We start from the raw sequence: 19,617 nt of genomic DNA on the forward strand, positions 1-19,617 counted from the left end.
CTCACTGCAGCACTGATGTCTAGGCTCTGAACACTGTTGCAGCTTTCCCTGACACACAGTGTCATGATACTCTCTCACCGTGGAGTCTTTTAATGCCAAACTAAAGAATTGTAGGAGTCATCACTACAGACACTGGACCTAATGACATTCAATTATATATTAAAATGCAATAAAACTGGCTTTTACATAAAACACACATTTACAAACACTGTACATTAAAGAATTTCAAGCACTTTCCAAACTAAGTATTTAAGTCTAACGAAGAACCGACAATGAAAGTTTCAAAAGGTCTGCCTATTTGTAGCACTATATATAACATCTTATATGCAGTATCTTGTCTAAGGAGAAGTTTACTAAAAACTGGTCAGTTATTACCTCAGTAAGTAGCACAATAAAGGAAATGTTCTATGGCTCAGACAAACACAACCAGAAGGGTTACCATAGGAAAAAGATAAGCACAGCACCTAAGATCCAAACTTTAAATTGTCATGATCATACATCAATTAATTTCATCAAAATTTCAAAATTATACTTTCCCAAGGTATAAAACATTACTCACAAATAATTATGCAGAAAATTTAAATGGCTATTTGTCTCCATTGTATTTATAAAATCTAGCAATAATATATTTAGAGTTTAAGAAATTTTTCAGATACTTAACATATATCAACAATAATAAAAATCAATGTGGCAATGCCAGAAAACTAGAAAGCAGTCTGTGAGAGGGGAATAAAAAGAGACTTTAGCTAGGCATGGTGGCTCATGGGAGACAAAGGCAGGCAGATTTCTGTGAGTTTGAGGCCAGCCTAATCTACAAAGTGAGTTCCAGGACACCCAGGGCAGTGATAGAGAAACCCTGTCTTAAAAACAAACAAACAAAAATGAAGCCTTAATGGTGACAGTAAGTACTAGAACATGTGATATGAAAGTGGAGGGGAATTCTAGGAATAGAAAAGTTTAAGAGAGGAGGAGTGGGTAAGAAAATGGAAAAGGGGTGGAGGGAGAGTATTCAAAACTACATGAATATATGAAAAACCATAATGAAGCCTAATATTCAGTAAACTAATTAAAAAACAATAGAATCTGAACAAGATACTCTTTGTGGATGTACAAAGCTGCTACCAAAAACACAAGTTATTAAATAAAATTTCAGTGCCACAGGTGGGTTCTCCCTCTACTACAAGCTGTTGGTTCAGGAGATTCAAGTTCACTAAAATAATACAGGCAACTGCCACTATTGCTGTTTGCCCACCAGATGGTAAAACCCTATTGCTATAGACACCATGTACTCTGTTAGCAGGACATAGAGAACCAACCTGGAACTAAGTTGTTAGCTTCCTCCTGTTGATTAGCTTCCATAGTGCTAGAAAAGTGCAGATTGGCTGCTGAAGTTAAACTGTCATCTATAGTATTCAGTTATAGACCCTATGGGCTATACTAACAAGTTGGGCAAAATGTACCCACTGGTATAATAGTGGCAAGTCTGAGGGGGAATCCAGCCACTTTCTGATTGAGGGTCTAATCCACAGGAGGGAATTTATGTCTAGTACTATAAACCTGGTCTCAAGCTTATGTACACCTGTTATTGAAGCACTCAAGTATTTTCCTTGTGGTTGGTGACTTACCTCCACCCACTCCCTTTCATTTGCCCTCTCCGCTTCCTAGACCACTGCTGAGAACACCCCCACAATACAACAAATAAGGAACTATGTCCCAGCACACAAGGGATCCTTGAGGACTCTATTCCATCTATGAATGGCATCCTTCTTTTGACTGGCTACTTCCTGAACAAATCAGCCCTCCACACACTGGCTAGCAGACTATGTTCAGTAGCCAGAGCTACAGCTGAGATCCCAAGAAAGAATATTCTGTTCTTCACACACAACTTCAGCCTATGTGCTAACTAATAAGCTTATAGCATATAATCTAAGAACTGTATTTCAGTTTTAATATCCTCTGCCTCTTTTATTAGAAAAGAAGCTACATAACTGTCTCCTCACAAAGCCTTAACTCTACTCTCTACATATCATTGGCTGAATTCTCTCCCCATAGCTAAAACTATTCTTCAGGGAAAGCCTTTGTTTACATTGCCATGCTTTATTTTGTTTAAACACTTATTGGCAACAAGAAAATAGGAACTAAGCAGAAAGAACAAGGGGTCTGCAAGAAAATGACAACTGCCAGTGCTACCTGATTTTACATACTTTGAACCATTGGCAGGATGGACCACTAAAGCACCTGCCGAGTACTTTCATGAACATACATACATTTAAAAAATAAGCATAGTTTTATTCTGAATTGTAATCCTTGATATAAACCCTTCAGAAACAAAATGAACAGAAAATAGCTATAAAATGAGCAAACAGTGATAAACAAAACATGGGCCTTGCCCTGTAATTAAGAAGATAGTATTGCCGGGCATTGGTGGCGCACGCCTTTAATCCCAGCAGTCGGGAGGCAGAGACAGGCAGATCTCTATGAGTTTGAGGCCAGCCTGGTCTACAAAGCAAGTTCCAAGACAGCCTCCAAAACAATACAGAGAAACCCTGTTTTGAAAAACCAAAAAAACAAACAAAAAAAAAAGAATAAGAAGGTAGTATTATACAAACAATAACAAAATTAGCAGGGGTCTTCCTTACTAAACCTCAACACTGATTTAAAAGCAAACAAACAAACAAAAAACACAAGAAAGTATAACACAGCAAGCAGTCAAATATGGCACATGAACTTAAAGGTAAGGTTCCCCATCACCACCATCCACTCCTTCTGTTTCTGTTCAGAAAGGAGCAGACATCCCATGGGTGTCAATAAAGCATGGCATATCAAGTCGAGGTAAGACTGAGCTATTTCACCCATATTAAGGCTTGGTAAGGCAACCCAGTATGAGGAACAGGGTCCCAAAAGACTACCAAAGCATTAAGGACAGGCCTCATTTGCACTGCTAGGAGTTGTACAAGTATACCAATCTATATATGCTATAAAACTGTCACACATATGTAGAGAACCTAGATCGGTCCCATAAGGGATCCTTAGCTGTTGGTCCAGGGTCTGTGAGCTCCGATAAGGACAAGTTAGTTGTCTCTGCATGGGTTCCCTTGTGATGACCTTGACCCCTTGGCTTATACACTCCTTGGTCCCTCCCTTCAACAGCATTCCCAGATCTCAGGCCAGTGCCTGGCTGTGAAACTCTGCATCTGCTTCCATCAATTACTAGGTAAAGGCTCTCTGATGACAATTAGGGTAGTCATCAATCTGATTACAGTTCAGGCTACATATCCATTGTTGCTAGGAGACTTAGCTGGGGTCATCTTTGTAGATTCCTGGAATTTCCCTTGTACCAGATTTCTAGCTAACTCCAAAATTCGCCCCATCAAAACATCTCTATCCTTCATGTTCCCATTCCCACCCACCCAAAATTTACCCAGGAGATCTCTTCTATTTCCTCTTCACATGGAAATCCATGTTTCTCTCTTTAGACCCTCCTTATTACCTAGCCTCTCTGGTCTATGAATTTAGCATGGTTATCCTTTACTTTTTAGCTAATATCCACTTATGAGGGAGCACATACCATGTCTGTCTTTCTGTGTTTGGGTTATCTCACTCAAGATGATTTTTTTGTAGTTCTATCCATTTGCCTTCATATTTCCTGATGTCGTTGCTTTTTTCTGCTGAGTAATATGCCGTTGTGTAAATGTACCACCTCAACTGAATGGTCTTCAGTTGAGGGCATCTGGGTTGTTTCCAGGTTCTGGATATTACAATAAAGCAGCCAAGAACATAGCTGGTCATCCTTTGAGTATAGGTCCAATACAGTATAGTTGGGTCTTGAGATAGATTGATTCCCAATCTTCTGAGAAACCTCCATATTGATTTCCAAAATGGATTACAAGTTTGTACACTCAATGGCAGTGGAAGAGTGTTCCCCTTTCTCCCCATCCTCTCCAGCATAGGCTGTCATTAATGTTTTTGATCTTAGCCATTCTGACAGGTGTAAGATAGTGTCTCAAGAGTCATTTTGATTTAAACATAGTGATTAAGGATGTCGAACAATTCTTTAAAAGTGTCTTTTCAGTCAGTTGAAATTCTTCTATTGAGAATTTTCTGTTTACAGCTGTACCCCATTTTTAAATTGAATTATTTGGACTTTTTATGGATAGCTTCTTGAGATCAGCCATAAGTCAGATGTGGGGTTGGTGAAGATTTTTTCCCATTGTGTAGGCCGCCATTCTGTCTTACTGACAAGTGTCCTTTGCCTTACAGAAGCTTTTCAGTTTCAGGAGGTCCCATTTATTAATTGTCAATCTCAGTGTCTGTGCTACTGGTGTTCTATTCAGGAAGCTGTTTCTTGTGCCATGAATTTGAGGCTACTTCCCTACTTTCTCTCCTATCAGGTTCAGTGTAACTAATTTATGTTGATGTCTCTGATGCACTTGGACTTGAGTTTTGTGCAGGGGGATAGATATCTATTTGCATTATTCTACATGCTGACATCCAGTTATGCCAGCAGCATTTGTTGAGGGTGCTTTCTTTTCTCCCTTGTATAATTTTGGCTTTGTCAAAAATCAAGCATCCATAAGTGTGTGCATTTGTGTCATGGTTTTGAATCAATTCCAGTGATCAATGTGTCTGTTTTTATGCCAGTATCATGCTTTTTTTTTCTTTTAACTATAGCTCTGTAGTAGAGCTTGAGATCTGGAATGGTTATTCCTCTGATAGTTTTTTATTGTACTGGATTGTTTTAGATCTGCTGGGGTTTTGTCCCATATGAAGTTGATTATTGTTCTTTCAAGGTCTGTAAAGAATCATGTAGAATTCTGATGGGGATTGCATTAAATCTATAGATGGCTTTTGGTAAGATACCCATTTTTCCTATGTTAGGCTGATTAATTCATGAGCATGGGAGATCTTTCCATCTTCTGATATCTTCTTTAATTTCTTCAAAGACTTGAATTTCCTGTCATACAGGTCTTTCACTTGCTTAGTTAGAGTTACCTCAAGGTATTTTATATGATTTGTGGTTATCAGGAAGAGTGTTGTTGCCCTGATTTCTTTCAGCCTTTTTATAGTTTGTATATAATAGGGCTACTGATTTTTTTTGAGTTACTATTTTATCCTGCCACATTACTGAAAGTATTTATCAGCTGTAGGAGTTCCCTGGTAGAGCTTTTTGGGGTCACTTACATATACAGTCATATCATCTGTAAATAGTGATACTCTGACTTCTTCTTTTCTAATTAGTATCCCCTTGATCTCCTTCAGTTGTCTTACTGCTCTTTCTAGAACTTCAAGCACTATATTGAAGAGATATATAAAGAGACAACCTTGTCTTATTCCTGATTTTAGAGGAATCACATTGAGTTTCCCTCCATTTAATTTGATGTTGGCTGTCAGCTTGCTGTATATTGCTTTTATTATGTTTGCATGTTCTTTGTAACCCTGGTCTTTCCAAGAGTTTTATCATGAAGGGGTGTTAGATTTTGTCAAAGGCTTTTTTAGCATCTAAAGAAATAGTCATGTAAGTTTTTTTTTCTTTTAGTTTGTATGGTGGATTACACTGACAGATTTTTCTATGTTGAACCATCCCTGGATCTCTGGAATGAAGCCCACTAGACCATGGTGGATGATATTTTTAATGTGTTCTTAGATTTTGTTTTCCCGTACTTTATTTCCACATATTTTAGAGTATTTTTACATCAATGTTCATGGGGGAAATTGGTCTGTATTTCTTTCTCTGTTGATTCTTTGGACATCAGGGTAACTGTGTCCTCACAGTTTTCTTTTGTTTTATTGTGGATCAAGAGTATTGAGACTTGCAGTCTACCTTCTTACATAGTACTGTTTATATCAATAAAAAGTATGTAGTAATGGTTTTTCACTCTTACACGTAATGAAATTCAGTCCCACGCAGAACTCACACACATCTTAAAAAATAATTTTTAAAAGTTTGGGCTGGTAAGATTACTCAGTCAGTAAAGTACTTTTCTTACAAGCATGAAAGCATGAAATGAAAAAGGTAAGCCTAGAAAGATGGCTCAATAGTTACCTTCTTCAGCACACACGCACACACACACACACACACACACACACACACACACACACACACACACACACACACACACACACACACAAGCTATGCATAGACCAGGCATGGTGGATGCTGGCAAAGACCAGGGGTGGCACTTGGAAGCAGAGGCAAGGCATCTCTGTGAATATGTCTGGTATTCATAGCTTGGGGCTACATAAGAGACCCGAGGGGCAGGGGCAGGCATACTGGAGCATGCTTATAAATCAGGGATAACAGACAGACACAGGCAGATCTCTGTTAATGAAACAGTCATATTCGTTCTTTTATATGTTATTAGACTACTTTTTCAACAGCAAAGGTAACATCTGCAGAACATTATCTAGACATATAAAGTTATGAATATAAATATCTATTTAAAAGTCTGCAAATGTATTTAAAATTAGTGCACAAAATGCCTCAAAACTGTATAATGATGTACAGCATATCCTAACTAATGATACATTTTTTTCTGAAAATATCTCAACTCCAAAAACTTTGAAATCTTCCCAAAGTATGTGCCTTGGGATCATTAAAGACTGTATTTCACCTCCTGCCCTACTGTGTGCTCAGCCTGATTAAGCTTATCCTACCTGTAAGAGAACAATGTACCCTTGACCTTCCCATGCAACCAGCGTTTACAAGCTAGGCTAAATTCATAGCTTAATTCTAGTTATATACTCTTTCATGGCCCTGACTCAGAATAGATGTATGTATGTATGTATGTATGTTGTAGTATGTAGTATGTAGACAGTTTAGATGCACAAAAAGGCAGACTATCCATATGTCAGTAAACACAGCTATGGACAGATGGAAGACACAGGAGAGAAGTGAAGAATTCAAACGTGGGCTCACTCTTAATCAAACTAATAAAAGAGGAAGTCTATGGTTTTAGTCCTTATTGTGCCATGGACACATTTTTGTGCCCACTCTAAAAAGCATACATCAACAAGTCTTAAATTTTATGTAAAATGAATAATTTTCTAAGAAACTGTCAATTTCAAATAATTTCTTGAGTAAGTTTGATATTCCTGGAATTGGGAGAATTAGAGGAGGGGGGATGAACCCATTCATCAAACAAAGCCATGATTTTACAGGTAGTTTCTATTTGAATCTAGGGAAAAGATAAACAAAACACAACTTTTGAGTAAGGTAATGTGGTATTTGAATGAGAGTGACCCCTTCATAGGCTCACGTTTGAATTCTTGGTCCCCAGTTAGTGGAACTGATTGGTAAGAGTTGGGAGGTATGGTTTTGTTGGAGGAAGTGTCACCTTGCTGGAGGATGTGTGTTGATTTGAGGTTTCCAAAGTCACACCCAGTCTCCCTCCCCCCACCTCCAAGCTGCAGACCAAGGTGGACACTCTTTGCTACTGCTGGAGCACCAGCGCCTTGCCTGCTGCCAGGCTGTCTGCTAGGATGACCATGGGGTCACCCTCTAACTCTGTAAGCAAGCCTGCAGTTAAATGCTTTCTTTTAAAAGTTGACTTGGTCATGCTGTCTCTTCATAGAAATAAAAAGGAATTAAGACAAGCAATTAGACAGAGTTTGAACAGCAACAAATGTTATAAAATTACAGTTTAAAGTAAGAAGACATTTTATAGATGTGGAAACTCAAAACACCATCATCACTTTGGGCATCACTGAAATTAAACTTCAAAATAAAATGTGACTTTAACTGAATGAAAATATCAAAAGTGAAGAAACAGTGAAAGAAAAACAGAAGTGTATGGCAATAAGAAGGTATTAGAAACATATTAATTACATTTCTCTGTTCCCATTATAAAATAATTTGAAAAAGCAATTTAAGGAAGGAAGGTTTTACTTTGGCTCACAGTGCAAAAGCATAGTCCATCATGGCAGAAAAACCATGGCAGCAGGAACTTGGAGTGGCTGGTCCCATTGCATCCAAGTCAGGAAGCAGAGAGCAATGATGAATGCTGGTACTCAGCTCACTGTCTCCTTGTAATTCAGTCCAGAATCCCATCCCATCCAATAGTTCCAGCCACAGTTAACATGTGGCTTCCCATCTCAACCTCATCTAGATAATACCTCACAGGTATGCCTAGAAACTTCTCTAAGTAACTCTAGATCCTACCAAGGTGGAAATTAAATTGAACTTACACAACCCATGAAGCAAGCATGTAGAAGAAAATAAGTCCCAAACCAGAAATCAAGGAACTTTAAGCCAGAAAAACAATAGACAAAAATCAATATGGTAAGAAGCATCTCATGGGGTGAACCTTAAAGGCATGAGGCCAGGAAAGCAAGAGAACCCTCTGTTAGAGCAACGCTCATGGTTGCCAGTGTGCACTGCAGACGCTGGAGCAGATGGTCCCCAGTTAGTGTCTTTTCTTGCTATCATTTCAGTTCTATCTTCACCTTCAAATAGCATGAGATAAAAGTCCAGGTGAAGTAAATAACCACCCAATACAATGCAAGATCAGACTTACTAACAACCAAAAGTCAAGCTGGCCTTTCAGAGCTATCAATATTCTAGGAGAACAAAATTGTTTTCTATTAAAGTGAGGATGGTCCACTCTCATGTAGAAAATACCCCTACTCTACATCCTATCAAAATATTTTCCTCAAGAAGTTGGAAAACAGAAAGAATTTATGTTAAATAAAACCATAACTTGCCATGATATCCAGTGTGTACTTATTCATAGTGATAGCAAAATGCAATTTTACCAAATTTAGAAAACGTAACTACTGTTTGATAGAAAAAATAATTATCAAAATTTACACATAAAATAGAAAAATACTGCTGTTATGATGCTTTCCTGAGAATTTCAACAGTATAGCTTATTGCTATTGACTGCAGACAATTTAAATAATCAAGCATATAAGAAAACTTACAAATATGTAACTTATGTATCTCATAAGTAATAAAACTTAACTGAATAGGAACATAAAATATAAAGGTAATCATAAGGGCTTGTAACTGTGTCAGCCAGACTGAGAAAGGAACAGAACATCTGTCAAAAAGTGATGGTTCTGAATTTAAAAAAGAGAAACAATGGGTTTGTTTGTTTTTTTACAAGCAAATGTTATTATGAACATATTTTATAGTTGTCAAATTTAGGGATGGAAAAAAGTTCATTTAGATGTTTTACCTAAAAATGCATAAAATACACTATTTTTGCTAATTAAAGAAGAAAACACTAGTTCAAGAGTCAAAGAAAAGTTGTAACTTCTCTGTATATAGGGCTACTTAGAACCAAATATAACATCTTTGAGTATGTACATATAGACTCAGCTCCCCGCCCTCTCTCTCCCTCTCTCTCCCCCATCTGGCAAATTCCACTCTCCTAATTGAATAAGGATAGCTCCCATCTACAACAACAGCAAACATGCTATTGAGATGAAACCCAGATGCTATGAAAGTTGCCAAAATATGTCAGTGGCCAAACATGGTTCTAATAAAAGTATACTCGAGTGCATCTGAAAATAGCTCGTGCTCTCTGGCTGGACAGTGCTGATCCTCGCTACTGCAGTGTGCTGCCTGGGCACACCACCACCTCTGCAGTCCTTCAGGGTGTTATCTCCCTCTCCTTCATGTGCCTTTGTCCCTGAGCTCATGCATCACTCACAGCACGTCAAATAACACAGCAGATCTGTTTCCCAGAATAGTCTATCTGAAAGAGTACTTTATAAATGCAAACTCAAAAAGGTCAATAAATAAAAAGAAAACCACAAACAGCACAGAATTTAACAGCTTTTTATTTACTGAAATAAAAAAGAATTTAGTAGAAAACTGAACTATGTCTATGTTATTTTCTAGGCAGTACATAGCCACATCTTTCAACAAAACCAAGGCAAAAACATTTTTGATAATGTCATTGGTCATCTTTTCCAATCAGAGTGACCTTTAAGTTCTCAAATCTCTGAATTACATAAGGAACTTTGTGTTGTGGAACTGTTCTTCCTTTAAGAATGTCTTTTTTTGAAAGATGGGAAGATAAGTCATCTAGTTGATTTCCTGAAACAGGGTCTCACATAGTTAAGGCTGGCCTAGAACTTGCTATATATAGCCAAGGTTGACCATGAATTCCTGATCTTCCTGTCTTAACTGTGAGAATTACTGGTGGACACACCACAGGTAGCTCAGGAACCGTTATTTCTTCAATTTACTTTACTAACTCTATAATGCTCTCCTGTCATCCAAATACACTTTACTGAAATAAACATTCAAATGTATTGAATTACACAAAAGGTAAAAGAAAACAAAAGAGGATATGTACATATATACGCTTGTATCTTAAACGTATGTGTGCATGAAAATAAAACATTAGGTTTTATCCCTATCACACTACATAACTAAATTGCCATTAACTTTCTTTTAGAGAAAGAAACATTGTTTCCTCTCAAAACTCAATCTAGGTTACATCTGTGTTAGCTTCTCATGTACTTTATTTTTAAAATACCAACAAAGAAAAGATTGATACATGAAACATGGTATTACTATAGTTATAAAAATGATTGCATGGTATGTCAACAATTGCAGAATAAGGGCTGAGGAGATGGCTTAGTGAGTAATGTATTTGCCATGCATCACAGGGTTCTAATTTCATATCTTTAGCATCTATTAAAAGCCAGGCACAGGTGATGGAGAGATGACTTAGGAACACTTGCTACTCCTGGGGACCCACGCTCAGATCCCAGCACCTGTATCTGACTCACAGGCGTCTGTAACTCCAACTCCATGGGAATCCAACACCTTCTTGTCTCCTCAGGCACCTTCACTCTTGAACATATGTGCACATATCCACACACAGAGACATCCACATAGTTTTAAAATACATTTTTAATGACAGACATGGTGGCCCATGTGTATAATCCCAGAACTAGGGAGATGCAGACAGAAGGCTCCCTAGAGCTTGCTGGTCTGGCAGTTTAGCTAAATCTGTGAGCTCCAGATTCAATGAAAGACACTATCTAAAAAAGGAAGAAGAAAGTGATTGAGAAAGACACTGCCTGTCAAGCCCTGGCATCTACATACACAGCCACACATATGCACCTGGCACACATATATGCATGCACACATAAACTGAAAACACACTTCCCTTAAAAGATTAAATAAAGATTTACACCTTCAAATAAAGTTAATCATGAATTTCTTCCCCCAAAACTGTTATTGCCCTTACTTTCAAGATTTATTAACAGAGGAATTCAATTTATTTTTATTAATAAATTAGACTAGTTGGTCAAGTTGGATAAAAACGACTAAATGCATATTTATAATTCATAATAAAGTTAACTATAAGATGGAAATCAATGCAAGATGTGGCACCACAGACCTGTAATCCCAGCAAATGAGAGGCAGAGGCAGGAGGGTGAGGAGCACTGTAGGTGATCTTCCACTACATAGCAAGTTTGAAGCTGGCTTAGGATACAAGATATACCCACTTTACCCGCTTTGCTCAAAAGAGTGAGAGTACATGTTACCAAAATTAAGTATTTAATATAATATGGGTCTATTTTACATGCTATTTAACATTATGAGTAATAGTGTACCAGACAATACAGATAGCTTCTAATAAATCTGAGCTATAACAGAAATAAGAACATACTTTCTATTAAAATTCAGATTACCAAAGTGTTTTCATCTTACTTTACTATTAAGAGATGAAAGAAAAAGATAAGCTTGGTGGTGGTGGCATACATCTTTAATCTCAGCACTCAGGAGGCAGAGGCAAGTGGATCTCTGTGAGTTTGAGACCAGCCTGGTCTATAAGAGCTAGTTCCAGGACAGCCTCTAAAGCCACAGAGAAACCTTCATTAAACCACACCAGAGAATGTATTAAGTAGAACTATTAATGATGGTTATCTTAGAAGGGGAGAGAGCTTTTATGCTATATCAATTATCTAGCTTTCCTTACTGTCCACATAGTGATTGTTTTCTATTTTTGCACTTGGAGATATGTAATGCTTTCTTCTATATATTGAAAGTACTGTTTAAACATTTTCCCAAGCCAGGCTTGGTGACCTCTACCTGTAATCCCAGCAACAGAGGCTGAGGCAGGGAACGATGAGTGTAAGGTCAGCCCAGTCTATATACTGAGACAATGTCTAGTCTATATTCTCAGTTTACTGCAATCTTTTTTTTAATTTAATTTAGAAACAAACTTATTTTACATATCAATCCAGTTCTCTCTCCCTCCCATCCTCCCTTGCCCTCCTACCAACCCCCCATTCAATCCCCAGGGAGGTTGAGGCCTTCCATGAGGGATCATTAAAGTCTGTCATACCCTCCTCCGTGTATCTAGGCTGAAAGAGTATCCCTCGATGGGAAATGGGTTCCCAAAGACCATTTGTGCACGAGGGATAAATGCTGGTTCCACTGTCAGGGGTCCCATAGATTGCCCAGGCCTCCTAACTGACACCCACATTCAGAAGGCCTGGTTGGGTCCAATGCTGGTTCCCCAGTTTTACAACTGGGGTCCATGTGCTCCCACTTGGTCCAGCCTGGTCTTGACCCCTTTGCTCATCCCTCCTCCCTCTCTGCAACTGGATCCAGGAGTTAGGCTCAGTCCTTAGCTGTGGATGTCTGCTTTTGTTCCCATCAGCTACTGATAAAGGCTCTAGGATGGCATATAAGGTAGTCATCCTTGTATATCCCTGAACATTTCCCTCGTGCCAGATTTCTCTTTAAACCTATAATGGCTCCCTCTATTAAGGTATCTCTTTTCTTGCTCTCTTCTAGTCTTCCCCCTACTCGGTCTTCCTGATCCCTCCTCTTCTCTCTTCCTCTTTCTCTCTCTACCTCCCTTGCACCTCCCTCCGTACTCCCAATTTGCTCAGGAGCTCTTGTCACTTTCCCCTTCTCTGGGGAATCATGTTTGTCTCTCTTAGGGTCCTCCTTGTTTCCTAGCTTCTCTGGAGGGTTTAATGCAGTCTTGTATTTATTGCCCTGCAAAAAAATATCTCCTAGATATTGATGGGCAGTTGAGAATGGGAACATGAGGGATCGACTGAAGGTGGGATAGAGGGAGCAGTAATTGAAGAGATTATCTTTGATGGGGGCACATTTCAGGGTCAGGTAGAAACCTGGTACAAGGGAAACTCCCACAAATCTACAAAGATGACCCCAGCTAAGAAACCTAGCAATAGTGGATATGTAGTCTGAACTGGCTGTCATCTGTAATCAGATTGGTGACTACCCTAATTATTACCAGAGAGCCTTCACCTAGTAACTGATGGAAGCAGATGCAGAGTTCCACAGCCAAACATTAGGTTGAGCTCAGAGAACATTGCTAAAGAGGGGGAGGAGGGTTGTAGGAGCCAAAAAGGTCAAGGACATCGCAAGAAAAGCCAAAGGAACAATTAACCTGGCTCATAGGAACTCACAGAGTCCGAAACAACAACCAGCAAGCCTGCACTGATTGACATAAGCCTTCTACATGTATGTGACAACTGTATAGTTTGGTATATTTGTGGGACTCCTAACCATGGGTGGGAGCAGGGACTGTCCTTAATGCTTCAGTACTGGATTGCCTTGGCCAGTACTGAATGTGCTTAGTCTTACAGCCAACTTGACATGCCATGTTTTGTTGATAACCATGGGAGGCCTGCCCCTAAAGACAAGTGAATGGGGAGGGGGGTGGATGGGTGAAGAGGGAGGAGAAATAAATAATTGGGATGCAGTTGGGATGCAAAATCAATAATTAAAATTTTTAAAAAGAATAAATTGGAAACCATCTTTTTGTGAAATTTGCATGCTAATTTTAAAATTAACATAACTACATTTTCAAGCTAGTTTAATGTAATCAAAACATTGGACCTTTGATTATTTGTAGAAACACTAGAATACAGGAAAATTTACTCCCCCAAAACCATTCCTGTAAGTAGTTAAGCATGGAAGAAGATAGGAGGAATAGCAGTTGAAAATAATATTAAGAAGCCATGAGTGACACACAACCACACCACAAGTCACCATATTACTATGACAGCTATGGGTCAACTGTTTAGACTGCATTCCTATACCAGACCCACTGGACAGACAAAATAGGAATGGAGTCACTGCACTAGAAATCTCATGGTCAAACTGAAAAAATAAAATAAAAACCCAGAATGATTCCAACATTCAATCAGAAGCCAAAGGCTAAGGAAGCCCCTTTTCAATACTTTGGGGTTAACTAAAAGGGTCAATTTGATTTTCTGAACCTTTGCCACTTCCTTTAGCCTTGTTCTGCCTATAAAACCCATCTTTATTTAGCATAAGAGACATTTCTGTGTAGATGGATCAATTACTGATTCATGAATCACAGTGTTCAAGCCAATTAGATAAGAGAACTCAATGTTTTGACAGTTTTCTTTTGATACTGCACATACATCAAAAAGAGAACAGATTAGAGATGGAATACATTTAAAACCCCAGGTTCTCAGGACTGCTAAGGAGAAAGGAACCAGCTCATTTAAAGTCTCTGAACCTATATTCTTACTCTTGTTCTCTGATGGCAAGTAGTACTGAAAACATTCATGAGCTTCAAAAATATAGTAAGACCTTTAAAAGGTATTTAAAAAGCTAGAAAACTCACTTTCTGCTCATAAAGTTTTAGCTAAACTTCTGGATATTCTGAAATATGAGATAATCACTTACAATTTATGTAAACATCTGAACAGAGCTTCCTACTTATTTCTGTAGGAGCTCAACAGAATGACAGACGTCTGTAAATGTAATAACATACAATGACAGAATTGTGCAATTGTACTGGTGTGAATAGATGACAATGGTTTAATCAGAAAAGAGAAAATATGTATTCTATAAAATTTAGGTTTTAATCCTGAAGTGACAATGAATACAATGGGCGTTTTCAGCATGTGGAAGCTGAGAAGGTAAAATTGAGAAAGTAAACTATGATATGACAGTGAAGATTAAACCGAGAAGGGTCAAAACAAAAGGCAATCTAGTATTTCATATACTTCTGCTTTTAGGAAGCTCAGAAACCTGCTAAGGTCATGTAAACACAGATTTCTGTGTGATGATCTATCTTAATGAATGGTGCCTTAATCATTTATATTCTTTCCCCCTAAATAAGCTTTAAAGAGGATTTAAGAATTGTTCCTAAAAGTTCTACAGGTAACTCAAAATCACCTGGCAATCTTTCCCAGAGCTCACTATTGTGTTCAACTCTTCATTCAGTATTTACGAATTACCATAGGCCAGTTCTCCACCAGAAAAGTGTATTATAAAGAATAGAAGGTTAAAAAAATCACAACAAAATAAAAAGATGCCGTGTTTACCAAACAAAGCAAAAAAAAAAAAATAGAAGGTAGTACGGCACAGCTATATACACCTAGAATTTGAGGGCTGAGGGAAGAGAATTGTAAGTTTGAGTCTAGTCTGGAATACATAAAAAGACCTTAAATGCTTAAAAGAGTAAAGAAAAATGAAAAAAACAGCAAATAGAAGGAGTTACTGAATTGGTTGTCAAAGAGCTTGCAGTTTGTCTGGCAGATAAACTAACAAAGCAGACAGAAATGAGCAGCAGAATGTCAAATGGTTTAGTAAAGGGCAGGGAAAGCTTCACAGAGAGATAAACTGAGGAAGCACTCTGATGGGACATTCCTGTGAAAAGTGCCCTGGCTTAAAATAGAACAGTAACCTGTCTACAGGGTCACAGGAAGCTGTGCAGAGTCAGAGCACAAGACACAGAGGAATGCGATAACAGACAAAACAAAACAGATAGATAGGGCCTGAAAGACCAAGCTACAATATCTGATTTCAGTCTGCTAAAAAACTCAAAAGGGCTGTCCCAACCACAAAAGCTCCCCCATCACAGGAATTATATAGTTTTGTGTCCCACAGACCCTGTTGGTAAAGCTAAATCCTAATGCTCTGTTCTCAGAATGCAAAAAAAATAAAATACGTAGAATTCTAAATAATTCCAGAGATAGTCCACACTTCAGCAGTACAACACAATGGAGCACCTTGGCACCTGAGAGAAAGCACCAGCAGGAAAACCACCATCACCTTCCTTTTGCCTTAACCCTGAAGCAAATCATCTAACCTAGGGAAGTCACCCTGACTCTTCCTACCCTTGCCCCACTAAAACAGATGATAGGATCCTCACTGGAGAGGTGGTCCCCTATGACCAGGGGAAAGGGACCACTATTACACTCTCTCAGATGCCATGAAATATTGTATTTATCACTACTTTCATATTACCATAAATAGATCTGCCTGGAGAAATTACACAATGTGCCTGGCATGGCAGTACATACCTACAGGATCAAGAGACCCAGAGAAGAATCTGAGCAGACATGACTTGCTAAATTCCCATTCCTTTATTGCAAGATCACACCCTGTTATCTAATCATATTTCTCCATTACTACCTACTTCTCTACTGAACCTAACATAAAAAAATGCAAGCTTATCTGTTTCTTTGGGCTATTTTCTTATAAAGACTCCATGACAAGCAATACTTAAATGTGTGTGCCTTTGTCTTGTTACGTTGCCCTTTGTCTTAGCAGCCTCACTCATGAATCTATGGATGAGGGAAGAAAAGAAGCCTGTTCTCTTATACTTCCAAAGAACAGTTCAAAAAGAGGAAAAAGAATAACTTTATAAGGGTGGAAAACCTGGAAAGCACTACACTTCTTCTAGGGGATCGAGATTAACAACAGTGATCAATGTCAGTGAAAAGGACCCTTGATAAAGAATATAATGAAGAGGCATATTGCCCCTTTGACCTTAATACCAAAAAGGTATTAGCTAGCCTAAGCACTAGAGAAACATCAGGCAATCAAGATTTAAGGAGATGCTATAAAATAAACACTATTCTTCAGAACTGCCAGGATCATTTAAAAGCAAGTTTGGGGAAATTGATAAAAACCAAGTGAGAAGAAAAGAGACATGATTACTAAATGTAGTTTTAGAGAGAGAGATTAAGAAAATTTAAGTAACAACATTACTAAAATTACATGTTAGCATTTGCACAACTGTTGAGAAAACATACATACTAATTAAAAATTGTAATATGAGAAACTGGATATAAAACATATATACCATCTCTGTCATAACTCTATAAACTGAAAACTTTTCATTTAAAAGGTAGAATGCATGGGATTAGAAAAGAAACAAATTACAATCAAATTATTGTTCTTTAAAAACAATCTGTGGTACAGTAATATAGCTATTTGTCAGTGCATTACATTTTTTTAATTATTTTTGGATTTTTATGACAGGGTTACACATGGTCTAGGCTGGCCTTGAGCTTGCTATGTAACTGATGATGACCTAGGAACTCTTCATCCTTCCAAGTTCTAGGATGCAGGCATACATGCATCACCAAGCCTGGTACATTAAGGAATATGTATAAGCAGGTCTAATTATGGCAATTTCAAAACAGTGATAAATACATTATTTCAAAAAGTCTCAAACTGTCATAATAAGTTTCCCTTCGTACCAGATCCTAATTTGAATATCGAAGTCTGTAAATGCTTAAGTCCCTTATAAAGATGGCACACTATTTGCACACAACATACACACATTCTCTAGTATACTGTAAATCACCTCTGTGAAATGTAATAAAAATTGTATATTATTATTTATGTAATAATGAAAGAGTGATGAGTCTGTGTGCATTCCAAATGCAAGTTTCTTGAATTACTTTCTATCTGCTGCTGGCTGCATCCATGAATATAGAATCCACAGAGTACTCAACCTTATGAAATTATGTGAAATTTCCATAGCAAGAGTCAAATGCACAGCTAGCATTTCAGTAGCTTGTAATCTACAATTCAAAATGAACAAACAGGGCTTTCCTTCTTGGCCCCTCCCACTCTCAAGAGGGTTTTTTTTCACATTTTCTTAATAAATCTGCTCTGTAGAAAAAGAAAACGAATAAATGAAAAATTTCATTTACAGCTTAGTAAAAATAACTGTTTTTCTGTAACATGTTCAAGGACCTGTGCTACATCTATTCATGGCCATACATTAGCACTCCATTCTTGAGTACTAACATGAAATGGATACCTTGTCACAGAATCTCTGATAATCACTGTGTACACTTCTTGTTGCTAAACCCTCAGCCACAATATCATTCCACACATTTCTTAAAGTCGTGTGCCCAAAGTGGATTCCAATGACAATGTGATTCCTACAGAAGCCTGGCAAATACTTCTAAAGGATTTTCCAGATTCAAGTACAGCAATTTTTTGAGCAACACTCGATAACTGACCAATGTTTCTACTAAACAATCTATTTATGAATCTTGTTGAAACATAAATAATTGCTAAAATTCCATCGGAATTATCACCATGGAATTTAGTGGCACAGCTAACTTCCCAGAAGGGCAAACCTGAAAGGTCCTCACCCTCATACACACCTACAGAATGGAACTGGATTCCGGTTTTCAATTGTCAGAACCCCAGAGTGCCTTCCCAAGGTTTGTGCTTGTGTTGTTTTTTTTTTTTTTAAATAAACTTGCAAGCATGTAAAATAATTAGGACATATTTAGTCTGTAGCAGTTCCTTACTTTTTCCAACCAAGTATTATCAATTCTTTTTTCCCTAAACTTAATTCTCAAATGTGTGTAGCTGACAAAGAAGACTTTGTAAAAATAGTCACGGTCTTGAATAATTCACTTATAACTACCTTAAGAACGTATTTGCTGATATATGCTATGGTTTGAAGGCTAAATCCAAATTATGGCTTTGCCCTAGAATATGCCAATTTCACCAGGAACTGTAATTTAACGCACCTCATGGCAGTACTCATCTGCTCTTTCCAGCTGTTACCTTTGATAAGTTACTAGAAACCACAGAGTTGTCTAATGTTTCACATTACTAGCGGTATCTACAATTGGTAACATGGTAGTTTGTCAAGTAAAGACAGAAAGAAAACAGTTATAAAGCATCAAGGAAAGTGTCAAACACTGACTATGTGCACTACACACACTGATAGGGAATTCTTGCAATAACTTAGGAGTCTGCACTTTACTCCTAAGTGGTAAATACTTGCCTAAATAATATTTATAGAAGAACTTTGATTAAATGTTTTTCAGTTGGTTTTCGCTAACCTTTTAAGTAACAAGAGATCTGATCAAGAGGAGGATTTCATCTCACTTTGCAAGAAGCCAAGATCATATCCATTTAAGGACACACGAGCAGCTACAGTCACACATTTTTGTTACCCACAGGAAAGGGGAGGCTGAGTTTATTCTGCTATAAGCACTCTAAAAGTTACAAAGAGAGTCTCCAAAACTAAACATTCAATCTAAAAATCAGGATTTGCATGTGCGCTGATTTACATCATGTAATGTAAAAGCAATAAAGTATCTGAAGAGAGAGCAAGACAGCAATGCTCGGCTCTGCAGAAGGACTCAGTTCTACCTAAAAACAGCACAGAACTACAAGTGTCATTCTACTTTCTAAAGTTTTTCTTACATTTCAGACAAAAAAAAAAATGTTAGGTTAGTGCAAAAACTTTCAGAAACGCTCCAGCACTTAAATTTCAACACTTGAAAACCTGGTCAACAATGCCTCATTGCCATACAACTGACAGGAACCTACAGCCATTCTTTTCCAAAAAGCTATCGTTGGTATTATAC

General features: G+C 37.8%; 1 protein-coding gene across 1 annotated transcript in view; it reads right to left on the reverse strand.

Moving 5' to 3' along the window:
- Positions 1-19,617, reverse strand: part of Cep85l (centrosomal protein 85 like) — a 107,828-nt gene that overhangs the window by 48,511 nt on the left and 39,700 nt on the right. The window lies entirely within an intron of this gene.

The sequence above is a fragment of the Mesocricetus auratus genome, unplaced genomic scaffold (genome assembly GCF_017639785.1).
Source record: "Mesocricetus auratus isolate SY011 unplaced genomic scaffold, BCM_Maur_2.0 Super-Scaffold_100018, whole genome shotgun sequence".
In the NCBI taxonomy this organism is placed as follows: Eukaryota; Metazoa; Chordata; class Mammalia; order Rodentia; family Cricetidae; genus Mesocricetus; species Mesocricetus auratus.